The sequence below is a fragment of the Eurosta solidaginis genome, chromosome 3 (genome assembly GCF_040869045.1).
Source record: "Eurosta solidaginis isolate ZX-2024a chromosome 3, ASM4086904v1, whole genome shotgun sequence".
Classification (NCBI taxonomy): Eukaryota; Metazoa; Arthropoda; class Insecta; order Diptera; family Tephritidae; genus Eurosta; species Eurosta solidaginis.
Genome location: NC_090321.1, coordinates 250,383,066 through 250,399,724, shown reverse-complemented (window position 1 = coordinate 250,399,724; position 16,659 = coordinate 250,383,066). Strand labels below are relative to the sequence as shown.

At 33.2% G+C, this 16,659-nt stretch overlaps 1 protein-coding gene across 4 annotated transcripts in view; it reads right to left on the bottom strand.

Annotated features, from left to right (window-relative positions):
- The window catches only part of Rgk3 (Rad, Gem/Kir family member 3), a 413,265-nt gene that overhangs the window by 79,985 nt on the left and 316,621 nt on the right, over positions 1–16,659 (bottom strand). The gene's annotated exons all lie outside the window — the stretch shown is intronic.

Genomic DNA, 16,659 nt, shown 5'->3' with positions numbered 1-16,659 from the left:
TATTTATTCAACAGTTTAGCGATTCGAACGTTAGCAGAAAGTTGCAAATAAGAGGAATATCAGTAAATTCGTTAGAATATTAAATATTTTGCGCCTAATGCGCAAAACTATACGAAAAATTAAGCTTATGCGCCTAATCCGCTAAGCTAAAGAAAGAAAAAAAAAAAAACAAAAACAAAAAAATTATGAAAAACCAAAAAGGAAAAAAAATTGAAAAACAAAAAAATACATAAAATTAAAGAAAAAAAACTTTTTTAAAAATAAACTTTTATTATTGGTTAATAAAATTAACTAAAAAGTAAACAATAAATTGACTCTAAAGAAATATAACACTAAGTTCATTGTAAGCTTTAACGATAATTAAGCTTTTTCGTCTGCGACAAAAAAATTCTATATTGTACATAATTATATATTTTTAACATTAAAACTTTACACCTAAATTACTAAATCTTACAGTTTATATCACAGTCCTAATTGTTCTAATAAAAAGCGTGTTAAATTTTGATGGTATAACTAAGAACATTTAGGACCTCCTTTTCTTGATATCGCAATGTAACACGCTTTTATTAGAACAATTAGGACTGTGATATAAACTGTAAGATTTAGTAATTTAGGTGTAAAGTTTTAATGTTAAAAATATATAATTATGTACAATATAGAATTTTTTTGTCGCAGACGAAAAAGCTTAATTATCGTTAAAGCTTACAATGAACTTATAAAGTGTTATATTTCTTTAGAGTCAATTTATTGTTTACTTTTTAGTTAATTTTATTAACCAATAATAAAAGCTTATTAAAAAAAAGTTTTTTTTCTTTAATTTTATTTTTTACTCTTTAGTTCGTTTTATTAACAAGTAATAGAAGCTTGTTCTTAGAAAAGCCTTTTTCTTAAATTTAATTTAAATATGAATTTTTTTAAATTTTTAGAAGGGTAAAATATTGTTTAAATTAGTTACGTAATCTTTACTTAGTTATTTGTAACGTTTCTCATTCTATCCATTTCTTTTAATGCATCAACTTACTTTTTAGTTAATTTTATTAACCAATAATAAAAGCTTATTTTTAAAAGTTTTTTTTTTTCTTTAATTTTATTTTTTTTCTTTAATTTTATTATATCATGATCCGAATATATTGGGGCATATTCATAATCGAAATAAAATGTGACTAAGTTAGTTGAAGCATTTTTGACAGAGAGCACATATAAAATTGTGTCAAACAGCCCTGCAAAAATCGTTGGACCATGTGGTCCACTGGAGTACTTACCATTCTACTCCACTGTAATGCAGCGATGGACCAACTCATGTTTCTACACGAACATGTTGTAAGCCGATCATTGCTCGTTTTTAACGATTGTAATCACTACACGATGTTTATTGGACTGTGGGTACTCCATGGATTACTCTGATGTAATGCGGAGCTGGAGTATATGGTCCGGTCCTAGGACATCGCAATGTTAATTGGACCATATTTTTTGCATGAATTGTGGTTAATTTTGGAGCACTCGCTTGGTCCATAGCGAGTACACCATACCCGCATGCCTGGAGTACTCGCGCTTTTTGCAGGGAGTGTTAACTAACTTAACTTTGCCTATGTCGCGTTCAGTTTACAACTACTTATTGCAGATTTCTGATCTGTGGGTTCCCTGCAAAAATCGTTGGATCATGTGGTCCACTGGAGTACTTACCATTATACTCCACTGTAATGCAGCAATGGACCAACTCATGTTTCTACACGAACACATTGTAAGCCGATCATTGCTCGTTTTTAACGATTGTAATCACTACACGATGTTTATTGGACTGTGGGTACTCCATGGATTACTCTGATGTAATGCGAAGCTGGAGTATATGGTCCAGTCCTAGGACATCGCAATGTTAATTGGACCATATTTTTTGTATGAATTGTGGTTAATTTTGGAGTACTCGGTTGGTCCATAGCGAGTACTCCATACATGCATGCATGGAGTACTCGCGATTTTTGCAGGGTTAAATCTGTTTTAAAATAAAATTCCAACTTTCGCTTAGCTAAAACAGAGAATTTAAACACAATGAGAAGGCGTTTTTTGGCATCCACTGCTTACGATCCATTTGCATGTGACACGTCTTGCACTTCACCACTATTCCCCAAATTCATGTTAACTTAACAGGGTGCAAGACGTAACAGAAAATTCTGTTAACGATTTTCTCTGTTCGTCTGTTACCAAAAAATTCTCTGATCAGAGCAAGTATATTGCAAATTTAATTCTCTGATTTTTTGTAAATAAATTATGATGGTTGGAAGGTTGAAGTCTTCGGCATAGCCGAAGACAGTCCTGTCCTTACTTGTTTTTTTTTATATTCAAAGTGTGAATTTGAATCTGTGCCTATGATTCAGGGCAAAACAAAAACAAAAGTGCTACAAGTGTATAGGGGTTGAGCAGCTCCGATGTAAAGAAATATTTTGACAAGTATAAAATACATTATTCAGTCAACAAATATAGTCAAAAAAAATTCGGAAAACTGAATTTAAAATTATTATAAATTTTTGATCTCCTACAGTAAACACATTTGATTCAAATATGATTCCAAAATGTGGTTGAAAAAATATATTCAGTGTTTGATCATCTAAAGTATTTATATTTGATTATTTCTTTTGTTCAATTGTATGGTAACTCATTATTTTGTCAGAAAGAGTAATCAAATTATATTGATATGTAGGGAAATTGAAAATTTAATCACCTAAATTGTGAGTGGGTATAAACAAACCTAGATTGGTATATATGTATGTACACACATATATTCCTAAACTAAAGATCAGCCTACACCCCCATTTCCCACCCACTTCATTGATACCAATATATCCATGCATAAGCTAACAAATGTTTGTACATTCACATGTTCAAATAAAAGACAAACTGTTTCAACCAACCACTTCCTACAAAAACTATTCTTACGCACAAGCATATGTACAAATCTACATATGTTCATATGTAAGCTAAGAAATATTTTTATATTCGCATGTTGACAAACAAAACAAAATTCACTTCAACCATCCAACCATACGCACAAGCACACATACATATTTACATATGTATGCTCATGTTTTGTATGTAAATCACAAAATCCTGAAAACTAGCTTCCTCTTGATTTTTCATTCATAATTCTTCTTCTTAAGTTGTCCAAATTGATGATAGAATTTTGCAATTCGGCAACATGGCATTTGATAAAATCGTGAAAAGACAAATTTTTGCGTTTTTATAAATTCCAACTTCGATACATATTGGGGGTATTCATTACGACGAGCATAACTACTTTCATAACCCCGCACTTTTCCTTTGAAACAGGGATGCACCTTAACGTTAAGCTAATCGTTTATCAAAAAATTTCCACCGTTTCCGTTGAAACACTTCGAAATATTATCGATAAAGAAATTATCAAGATAAATTGTATCTCGTTTTTAACCGAAACGAAAAGCTTTCGTTAACGTTAAAAACGTTAACAAAAACGTGATACTTTATGTTTGAATTGTGCTGGCAATGCTATAGCCATGGTGAAGCCGTAAGGTGGTAACAACGAGCGCACATACACACACAAACTCCATATAATTTGTTTGTGTAATTCGTTGGTGGTAATGTCAAAAACACTCTGTCAAAATTCATGAGAAAAGTTGCAATCAGCTTGGCTATTGCTTTCACCTTTAATGACTCTGCCATCAATCAGCTTTGCCAGCATAGTTTGAAATTAATAATGAACATAAACGATTTGATTCCGTTTTGATATGGCAGAAAACGAAACGAAATCATTTCGTTAATTTGACGTTTTTAACGTTAATAAACGAAACGAAATGACTTTGTTTCGTTTATTAACGTTAATTATCGTAACGAAATGATATCGGTTCGTTGGTTAAGCATGCCTGCTTTGAAATAATACCAAACTATTTATAAGCCTGTATGAAAGTACTAATATGGTAGTAAAAAATGCAAATAAACATGTACAGATATTGCCTAGTAAATGTCCACTAACATATTAGCAATATAATCTAAAAATTTCCATCCATTGTTCATATAAATTATTGCAAATAATTTTCTCATATCCTGAATTGCCGAGTTGTCACAGCTTATGGACATTTTTATTTGCTATTTGAAACCCCTTATCATATTCTGCCGAAAAATTGTTCGCGCAGTCAACTGTGTTGCAGTTGCTACATAAGAGTGGTGTTTTACCCGTTTCTGGCCCGAATTCGAACTGTGACGTCATACTGTATATGCTGACTTGTTTATCACATGTCAGTACAAAGTAAGAATTTTACATTATTTTCATAGATAAAAATTAATATATGGGAGCGGCGAAATAAATTAAAGTAATTTTGCGAAGAAATATAACATTATTTCGCAAAAGAGCAATAAATTCGTTTATTTTAATTTTATAATAAATTCCCCTTTTAGCTGTGAGTTTTTAAAGGTATAAACGGCAACACTTTTAACCACCGACGACACATAATTTGGCTCGTGCCTATTGTATTTCGTCGGCTAATTGCTACGAGCATTGATATTTACATATCCATGGCCGTATACGCGGATTGCCATAATTGATTTGGTCGCTTCATAACGCGGAAAGCGACAAGTTCTTTTATTAATAACTTAAGACACTGCCACAGCATCAAAGCGACCAAGCTTTTTATACATGTCTGCCTTTAATTGGAGTATTATTGAATATGTATATATGTATGTACATTTGTACTTTTTTGTTTTGGTTTGTATTTTCATACATATATATTCAATGATACAATGCTCAACATCTGATCAACAGGCACATGTCTTTTGTGTATTGTTGGTCTTATTTACATATTTAAGGGTTGATTTGAGGCATTACATCATTGTACTAAATAACATATATAAAATGCTTTAGGAAATTTCTTTATAGGTACCTCCCCTCCCACCCATAGTCCAAATAATAACTAAATATTTTTTTATTTATTCAATTGTTATCAAATATTTTATTTACATATTTCAATTTTTCAATTTATTAATAATTCATACTTCATGGTTAATATGCATACATTTTATGCAAATTAACGTTTTATAAATATGCAATGGATTTCGTGTGCACAGAAATTCCAAGTGTGCAAATGCCGTCGGCAAAACACTATTTGCATGCATATTTCAATTTGCATACATTTTCCTACCATTTTAATTTATTAACAAAAAGGGATGGGATAATTCATAAATGTATGATTAATTTACATACATTTCATGAAAGGGCATATTTTGGGTATATGAATAGGTTTTTGTTTGTAAAGAAATAAGCAAAATTTCTGCAATTTGCAGAACATAAAAGTATAAGTAAATGCATCTGTGTGTGACATCTCTTGGCTGCCTTATATATGTGTATACATGATTTGATTATTGACGTAAATATCGCTTAGCATGGCCTTAGTGATGGTATAGCTTAGTGATGCTAATATCCGTGACAATATCATAGAAGATTTCCTGAAAAAATCACTTTGATCGGAGCTATATGTATATAGTATATACCTATCTCGTACAACCGATCGTTCAGATAGAAATATTTTTGCCCATATCTCCCTTAGTTTCCAATATAAAAACGTGAAACTCGGTGATATTTATTTTAATATATCATAGAAGATTTTCTGAAAAAAATCACTTTTATCGGAGCTATATATAGTATATATCCCATACAACCAATCGTTCAGATAAGGGGGTTTTTTGGCATTTTTATACTCAGTTGAGCAGAGCTCACAGAGTATATTAACTTTGATTGGATAGCGGTTGGTGGTACAGGTATAAAGGATTCGAGATAAATATAGACTTCCATATATAAAAATCATCAGTATCGAAAAAAAATTCGATTGAGCCATGTCCGTCCCTCCGTCTGTCCGTTAACACGATAACTTGAGTAAATTTTGAGGTATCTTGATGTAATTTGGTATGTAGGTTCCTGGGCACTCATCCGAACTTAGCCTTCCTTACTTGTTTATTTTATATTTATCTTAAAAATAATTTAGGTATGTACATCTGTTCACTATATATTTCTTATCTTATACATCCGATTATTTGGGGATTACGAACGGGTTAAGATTATTGTTCAGCTAGAAGACAGTCCCGTCCTTACTTGTTTACCCTTCAGAATGAACCGAGAAAAAAAAAACAAAAAAAAAAAAAAAACACCACACAACAATAATTTAGGTAATGTTTGTACTGGAATTTCCGGACGAATAGGAGTAGCCTAAAAGAAACAAACATATATTTTGTAAACCTTCTACTAATACATTTAGCTATATAAAGTTACGAGTAAAAAACCTAGTCTTAACACACTTAAATAGTCAATACATAGGTAATCGAAAAAAAATTTTTTTTGTTAACCCAATAACAATAACCTACGTTCATAGAATCTAATGATTACTAACCCAATAATAAGAACCTACATTCATATAATCTAATGAATACTAACCCACTAACATTTGGCGTTCCAGATTCCCACTGCTGGCAACGACCATCAGCGGACTCCATATTTTCAATTACAAGGCACCAATCGTAACGATCCAGGACGGAAATGGGTGGATCATCGGTGGGTCATTTAAGCTGGTGCAAGTCGTCAACCTCCAACAATATGTCACAGTTCTGATGCAAATGCAAAACCTTAGAAGTCGACTAAGTGAACGACCCAATGACCAACTCTTAGCGCAGCTGTACATTAACCAAACATTGGGGTGACTCGAGGAGTTGATGGCAATCAGAAGCAAAACAAGAATAATCCGATCTATTGACTGGATAGGGTTAGCCTGGAAATGGCTGGCAGGATCACCTGACGCAACCGACTGGAACAATATCCTCAACAGTCAAAATCAGTTCATCGAAAACAATAACTACCAATACAATATCAATAAGAAACTATTCACAGCTAGGCAAGAAGTCCTGAAGAAAATCGGCAAAGTGGTGGACCGCACCAATTACGTAGCAAAAGAAACCGAATCAATAGAATTTGAGCAAAGCGCACTTCACAATATCCTGCTAGTTCGCGACGAAATTAATGAGATAGTGCGGGCATGCCAACTAGCAAAGCACGGAATTGTCAACAGCAATTTACTTGACAAAGGCGAAGTCAACCAGATCCTATCGGAAATAGAAACTCTTCCATATCAAAACGTTATCGAAGCAATCGAATATGGCGAACCATCAGTGCTCGCAAACGGGACACTACTCATCTACGTCCTCTCAATGCCCAAGGTCACGGCTAGTAAATATAATCTCCTCATTACTCGCGCCGGAATCTACGAAGGAAAACAACTTGACCTACAATTCAGCAGGATGCTCGTCAATCAGAAAGAAACATACGGATTGGCGAAGGATTGTTTAATAATCAGCTCAACCACAGTATGTAAATCAGAATACTTGATCAAATTGGAGGAAAGCGACTGCTTGCCACGATTACTAAAAGGAGGAGAAGCTAGTTGCCAATTTAAGAGGCGGAATGACACACATGTAGAATTGACAAACGAAAACACCATTTTTATTTCCAACTACCAAGGCATAATCAGGAGTAATAATGGTTCAGAGGTAATAAATGGTACAAATGTCATCCAATTGAATAATGAAGCAGTTAGGATCGGTGACCAAGATTTTTCCAGCAGCGAGGCGGTTATAACCCATGCCCTGCCATCTGTACTATTTAACGTAAAGAATCATACCACGAAGATAAACTTGGAATATGTTCACGACATCACGCTGAAGAACGTAAAGTATCTAGGGTATGTTAACGAAAATATCAATTTTTCCCTCATTACAGAAACCATTTCAATCCTCGCAACACTATTCATTGCCCGCCTGCTATGGAGATGCTACTCAAAAGGCTAGATTTTCCACCGGTTCAAATTCCTACAAATTGGACGGGAAATGTCAGCGTTAACAAAATCGTTAAAGGAAAATCCGCACCCGAACTATATTGCCTAGATAATAGCCTACCAGTTACAGCGATCAGGACCAACATAACATCAGAAAGCCGAAACCACTCACTGCAAAATTTTACCCCTTCACGATTTTCAACTTTTGATCTACGAGACGCATATCTTTAAAGGGGTAGGAGTTATCTCACCTGTAATCCTAATACTAACTAATGGCCCACCCTTTACTCACGTTACCAGGCATGTGATCATATTGTTCCACTTACTAACTTCGTTGACGCAGCACACGCGCAACCAACGATCAGGTCAGGAATCGAAATTATTGAAATCATGGGAATTACAATATAATCAATTCCTGTCTACACGCGCAAGCCTTCGACTTGCGAAATGTGAGAACTGCAACCGCAGCATAAGTAGTTAGCAGTAATAGGTTAGCTAATAAGTTAATTCAGATGTTTAGTGCTGTTAATTTTGGGACGCGCAAGTGGCACGCAATAAATTGTTATTAATTGAAATTGAAGTTGTTCGTGTTTTACTTTTAAATAAATCAGTATCGTCGAACAGTGGGTTCGCCGCACCTTTAGTTTTTTATATCTCTCAGAACACGAGAGATTAACTTGCATATATCTGAGATAACTCACAAAAGTCTGCAATCATTACTCACATAAACACGCGCATATTGCTATGCGAGAAGCTATAAACATGCATCTGTAGTTTATAGCAGGTAACTAAGTAGTAAATTCTAGAAGAAGAAACGCCTAGAAGTGTGCGAAAGAGGAAACCGAAGAGTATAAAAGATGGCAAGCAGAGCAATCATAGAATCAGTTTGATTTAAGCACGCTATTGGTTGCGAAGTATAAGTGTTATTGTGAAGTACTCTAATGCATTATTGAATATTGGAATTGTTTATTCAACAGTTTAGCGATACGAACGTTAGTAGAAGGTTTGGAATAAGCGGAATTGCACTAAATTTGTTACAGTATGTAGCTGACTGTAATATATATATGACAGCATAAGTGATTAATTCAGATACAAGGAAACTTCATTTCATCAGCTTCAGAGATTAGAATTTCTTCATCAGAAAAGCTGGCACCTATAGTAATTTAAACACCGCTGTGAACTTTATTTTGACGATCTCTTTAAAGATTTTAGAGCAAAATACCCAGGTTTTAGCGAAAAGTAACACTTTGTAAGTGAGGTCCTAGCTTGTAAGGAATATGACAATAAGTTTTGTGTTTAAAATAAAATAAATAAATTCTGGTAGTAAAAGTTAGTGCAAGGATCTAAAATATATTTTTTGTAATAGGAGCGGAACTTCGAAATCTATAAAATTGTTTCAAAAATTTCCCATAATAAATCGATTTGATGATGTACTTCTTCTCTAAACTTCAATTTCCGAATACTTAGCTTACTAGGCTTCAGTCACGACGTTTTTTAATGCTTCACATCGTCGACTGAGATGTCGTTAGAGAAAAACTGGTGTGTTGGCAGAACCTTTATTTTGCCTTTAGAGTTGATGCTGTTGAGGGCAGAGGTAGATGTGGAGGAAGCCCACTTATCCTTCGAAATCTTCTCTTGAACTAACGTTGTTTTAGTCCCAGTTGTACGCCCAGGAGCTTTTATCCGGTTCAAGGCATGACTAATTAAAAGATAGCAGTGCATTGGTAAAACTAGGGGTCAAAATGGGGATAGCTGTATAGGCTAACGGTTTGATGTACGAAAATTTCTCAGCCGTAAGGGAAAGATTTTTCCGAGCCATTCGAGTCGATGCTAGGTTTTGGATATGGTGACTCTTTGTGGGACTTTATTTACCCAGAGAAAATACATAAACCTGCACGTCCTAACCGTCCTGATATATTGTGAGGAGGCACGGATGTTTCCAATATAGTGGCGTAATGAGGAAATGAATGCGAAATATGTCATTTCAGTACTTACATAGATATTTATGCAATTGCTAGCTTGAGATAGTATAATAATTACCTACAGTGTGACCACATTTTTTACGCTTATAGTTTTTATACTCAACATGCTTTGCACACAGAGTATATTAACTATGATTGGATAACGGTTGGTTGTACAGGTATAAAGGAATCGAGATAGATATAGACTTCCATATATCAAAATCATCAGTAGCGAAAAAAAATTTGATTGAGCCATGTCCGTCCGTCTGTCCGTTAACACGATAACTTGAGTAAATTTTAAGGTATCTTGATGAAATTTGGTATGTAGCTTCCTGGGCACTCATCTCAGATCGCTATTTAAAATGAACGATATCGGACTATAACCACGCCCACTTTTTCGATATCGAAAATTTCGAAAAACTGATAAAATGCGATAATTCATTGCCGAAGCCGGATAAAGCGATGAAACTTGGTAGGTGGGTTGACCTTATGACGCAGAATAGAAAATTTGTAAAATTTTGGACAATGGGCGTGGCACCGCCCACTTTTAAAAGAAGGTAATTTAAAAGTTTTGCAAGCTGTAATTTGGCAGTCGTTGAAGATATCATGATGAAATTTGGCAGGAACGTTACTACTATTACTATATATGTGTCAAATAAAAATTGGCAAAATCGAATGAAGAACACGCCCACTTTTAAAATTTTTTTTAAAGTCAAATTTTAACAAAAAATGGAATAACTTTACTGTATATAAGTAAATTATGTCAACATTCAACTACAGTAATGCTATAGTGCAACAAAATACAAAAATAAAAGAAAATTTCAAAATGGGGGTGGCTCCGCCCTTTTTCATTTAGTTTGTCTAGAATACTTTTTATGCCATAAGTCGAACAAAAATTTACCAATCCGTCTGAAATTTGGTAGGGGCATAGATTCTATGACGATAACTGTGAAAATGGGCGAAATCGGTTGAAGCCACGCCTAGTTTTATACACAGTCGACCGTCTATCCTTCCGCTCGGCCGTTAACACGATAACTTGGGCAAAAATCGACATATCTTTACTGAACTTAGTTCACGTACTTACCTGAACTCACTTTATCTTGGCATAAAAAATGAACGAAATTCGACTATGATCACGCCCACTTTTTCGAAATCGAAAATTACGAAAAATGAAAAAAAAAAAAATGCCATAATATACGATGACACATGGTAATTTGATTGGTTTATTGACGCAAAATACAACTTTAGAAAAAACTTTGTAAAATGGGGTGTCACACCCATATTAAGTAGAAGAAAATGAAAAAGTTCTGCAGGGCGAAATCAAAAGCCCTTGGAATCTTGGCAGGAACAGTATCGTGGTATTACATATATAAATAAATCAGTGGTACCCGACAGATGATGTTCTGGGTCACCCAGGTCCACATTTCGGTCGATATCACGAAAACGCCTTCACATATAAAACTCAGGTCCACTCCCTTTAAAAACCCTCATTAATACCTTTAATTTGATACCCATGTCGTACAAACACATTCTAGAGCCACCCCTGCTCCACCTTTATGGCGATATCTCGAAATAGAGTCAACCTATGGAATTAAGGATCACTCCCTTTTAAAATACTCAACACCTTAAATAGTATAAGTTGTGAAGTACTTTAATAAACGCCATTTTTGCATTATTCAATATTGGAGTTATTTATTCAACAGTTTAGCGATTCGAACGTTAGCAGAAAGTTGCAAATAAGAGGAATATCAGTAAATTCGTTAGAATATTAAATATTTTGCGCCTAATGCGCAAAACTATACGAAAAATTAAGCTTATGCGCCTAATCCGCTAAGCTAAAGAAAGAAAAAAAAAAAACAAAAACAAAAAAATTATGAAAAACCAAAAAGGAAAAAAAATTGAAAAACAAAAAAATACATAAAATTAAAGAAAAAAAACTTTTTTAAAAATAAACTTTTATTATTGGTTAATAAAATTAACTAAAAAGTAAACAATAAATTGACTCTAAAGAAATATAACACTAAGTTCATTGTAAGCTTTAACGATAATTAAGCTTTTTCGTCTGCGACAAAAAAATTCTATATTGTACATAATTATATATTTTTAACATTAAAACTTTACACCTAAATTACTAAATCTTACAGTTTATATCACAGTCCTAATTGTTCTAATAAAAAGCGTGTTAAATTTTGATGGTATAACTAAGAACATTTAGGACCTCCTTTTCTTGATATCGCAATGTAACACGCTTTTATTAGAACAATTAGGACTGTGATATAAACTGTAAGATTTAGTAATTTAGGTGTAAAGTTTTAATGTTAAAAATATATAATTATGTACAATATAGAATTTTTTTGTCGCAGACGAAAAAGCTTAATTATCGTTAAAGCTTACAATGAACTTATAAAGTGTTATATTTCTTTAGAGTCAATTTATTGTTTACTTTTTAGTTAATTTTATTAACCAATAATAAAAGCTTATTAAAAAAAAGTTTTTTTTCTTTAATTTTATTTTTTACTCTTTAGTTCGTTTTATTAACAAGTAATAGAAGCTTGTTCTTAGAAAAGCCTTTTTCTTAAATTTAATTTAAATATGAATTTTTTTAAATTTTTAGAAGGGTAAAATATTGTTTAAATTAGTTACGTAATCTTTACTTAGTTATTTGTAACGTTTCTCATTCTATCCATTTCTTTTAATGCATCAACTTACTTTTTAGTTAATTTTATTAACCAATAATAAAAGCTTATTTTTAAAAGTTTTTTTTTTCTTTAATTTTATTTTTTTTCTTTAATTTTATTATATCATGATCCGAATATATTGGGGCATATTCATAATCGAAATAAAATGTGACTAAGTTAGTTGAAGCATTTTTGACAGAGAGCACATATAAAATTGTGTCAAACAGCCCTGCAAAAATCGTTGGACCATGTGGTCCACTGGAGTACTTACCATTCTACTCCACTGTAATGCAGCGATGGACCAACTCATGTTTCTACACGAACATGTTGTAAGCCGATCATTGCTCGTTTTTAACGATTGTAATCACTACACGATGTTTATTGGACTGTGGGTACTCCATGGATTACTCTGATGTAATGCGGAGCTGGAGTATATGGTCCGGTCCTAGGACATCGCAATGTTAATTGGACCATATTTTTTGCATGAATTGTGGTTAATTTTGGAGCACTCGCTTGGTCCATAGCGAGTACACCATACCCGCATGCCTGGAGTACTCGCGCTTTTTGCAGGGAGTGTTAACTAACTTAACTTTGCCTATGTCGCGTTCAGTTTACAACTACTTATTGCAGATTTCTGATCTGTGGGTTCCCTGCAAAAATCGTTGGATCATGTGGTCCACTGGAGTACTTACCATTATACTCCACTGTAATGCAGCAATGGACCAACTCATGTTTCTACACGAACACATTGTAAGCCGATCATTGCTCGTTTTTAACGATTGTAATCACTACACGATGTTTATTGGACTGTGGGTACTCCATGGATTACTCTGATGTAATGCGAAGCTGGAGTATATGGTCCAGTCCTAGGACATCGCAATGTTAATTGGACCATATTTTTTGTATGAATTGTGGTTAATTTTGGAGTACTCGGTTGGTCCATAGCGAGTACTCCATACATGCATGCATGGAGTACTCGCGATTTTTGCAGGGTTAAATCTGTTTTAAAATAAAATTCCAACTTTCGCTTAGCTAAAACCAGAGAATTTAAACACAATGAGAAGGCGTTTTTGCTAGATTCCAACTTTTTTGCATGTGAACACGTCTTGCACTTCACCACACACAATCCAATTTCAATGTTAACCAGTTAACAGCAGAAAATTCTCTGTCTACAGTTTCAGCTGGTGTATAAATTCACTGGATTTTCTCTTAATATGATTTCTTTGTGGGAATATAGGTATTTAGTAGGATTAATTAAATTTAAATTTTATTACTTGTAGCAATATATTTGCTTGTTTTATGATTTAATATGAATTTGAACTTAAGTAATATAATAATAGCAATATATTTGCTTGTTTTATGTTGCAGCAAATTGCAGAAATTTTGCTTATGTTAGGAAAATGTATGCAAATTGAAATATGCATGCAAATAGTGTTTTGCCGACGGCATTTGCACACTTGGAATTTCTGTGCACACGAAATCCATTGCATATTTATAAAACGTTAATTTGCATAAAATGTATGCATATTAACCATGAAGTATGAATTATCAATAAATTGAAAAATTGAAATAAATAAAATATTTGATAACAATTGAATAAATAAAAAAATATTTAGATATTATTTGGACTATGTGTGGGAGGGGAGGTACCTATAAAGAAATTTCCTAAAGCATTTTATATGTGTTATTCAGTACAATGATGTAAGTACCTATGTACTTGAATATTTTCAAAGGCAGGTTTGATAAGCCAAGTCAAACTTAAATACATTTGACCTGCCTCAAATCAACCCTTAAATATGTAAATAAGACCAACAATACACAAAAGACATGTGCCTGTTGATCAGATGTTGAGCATTGTATCATTGAATATATATGTATGAAAATACAAACCAAAGCAAAAAAGTACAAATGTACATACATATATACATATTCAATAATACTACAATTAAAGGCAGACATGTATAAAAAGCTTGGTCGCTTTGATGCTGTGGCAGTGTCTTAAGTTATTAATAAAACAACTTGTCGCTTTCCGCGTTATGAAGCGACCAAATCAATTATGGCAATCCGCGTATACGGCCATGTATATCTAATATCAATGCTCGTAGCAATTAGCCGACGAAATACAATAGGCACGAGCCAAATTATGTGTCGTCGGTGGTTAAAAGTGTTGCCGTTTATACCTTTAATAACTCACAGCTAAAAGGGGAATTTATTATAAAATTAAAATAAACGAATTTATTGCTCTTTTGCGAAATAATGTTATATTTCTTCGCAAAATTACTTTAATTTATTTCGCCGCTCCCATATATTAATTTTTATCTATGAAAATAATGTAAAATTCTTACTTTGTACTGACATGTGATAAACAAGTCAGCATATACAGTATGACGTCACAGTGCGAATTCGGGCCAGAAACGGGTAAAACACGACTCTTATATTACAACTGCAACACAGTTGCTGCAAATTTGGCTGCGTGACTGCGCGATCAATTTTTCGGCAGAATATGATAAGGGGTTTCAAATAGCAAATAAAAATGTCCATAAGCTGTGACAACTCGGCAATTCAGGATATGAGAAAATTATTTGCAATAATTTATATGAACAATGGATGGAAATTTTTAGATTATATTGCTAATATGTTAGTGGACATTTACTAGGCAATATCTGTGCATGTTTATTTGCATTTTTTACTACCATATTAGTACTTTCATACAGGCTTATAAATAGTTTGGTATTATTTCAAATGAAAAGTGCGGGGTTATGAAAGTAGTTATGCTCGTCATAATGAATACCCCCAATATGCATCGAAGTTGGAATTTATAAAATCGCAAAAATTTGTCTTTTGACGATTTTATCAAATGCCATGTTGCCATCAATTTGGACAACTTAAGAAGAAGAATTTATGAATGAAAAATCAAGAGGAAGCTAGTTTTCAGGATTTTGCGATTTACATACAAAACATGAGCATACATACATATGTAAATATGTATGTGTGCTTGTGCGTATGGTTGGATGGTTGAAGTGAATTTTGTTTTCTTTGTCAACATGCGAATATAAAAATATTTCTTAGCTTACATATGAACATAGATTTGTACATATGCTTGTGCGTAAGAATAATTTTTGTTGAAAGTGGTTGATTGAAACAGTTTGTCTTTTATTTGAACATGTGAATGTACAAACATTTGTTAGCTTATGCATGGATATATTGGTATCAATGAAGTGGGTGGGAAATGGGGGTGTAGGCTGATCTTTAGTTTAGGAATATATGTGTGTACATATATACCAATCTAGGTTTGTTTATACCCACTCACCATTTAGGTGATTAAATTTTCAATTTCCCTACATATCAATATAATTTGATTACTCTTTCTGACAAAATAATGAGTACCATACAATTGAACAAAAGAAATAATCAAATATGAATACTTTAGATGATCAAACACTGAATATATTTTTTCAACCACATTTTGGAATCATATTTGAATCAAATGTGTTTACTTTAGGAGATCAAAAATTTATAATAATTTTTAATTCAGCTTTCTGAATCTTTTTTGACTATATTTGTTGACTGAATAATGTACTTTATACTTGTCAAAATATTTCTTTACATCGGAGCTGCTCAACCCCTATACACTTGTAGCACTTTTGTTTTTGTTTTGCCCTGAATCATAGGCATAGATTCAAATTCACACTTTGAATATAAAAAAAAAACAAGTAAGGACAGGACTGTCTTCGGCTGTGCCGAAGACTTCAACCTTCCAACCATCATAATTTATTTACAAAAAAACAGAGAATTCAAATTTCCAATATATTTGCTCTGATCAGAGATTTTTTGGTAACAGACGAACAGAGGAAATCGTTAAGAGAATTTTCTGTTACGTCTTGCACCCTGTTAAGTTAACATGAATTTGGGGAATAGTGGTGAAGTGCAAGACGTGACACATGCAAATGGATCGTAAGCAGTGGATGCCAAAATAACGCCTTCTCATTGTGTTTAAATTCTCTGCTAAAACAGAGAATTTAAACACAATGAGAAGGCGTTTTTCGGCATCCACTGCTTACGATCCATTTGCATGTGACACGTCTTGCACTTCACCACTATTCCCCAAATTCATGTTAACTTAACAGGGTGCAAGACGTAACAGAAAATTCTGTTAACGATTTTCTCTGTTCGTCTGTTACC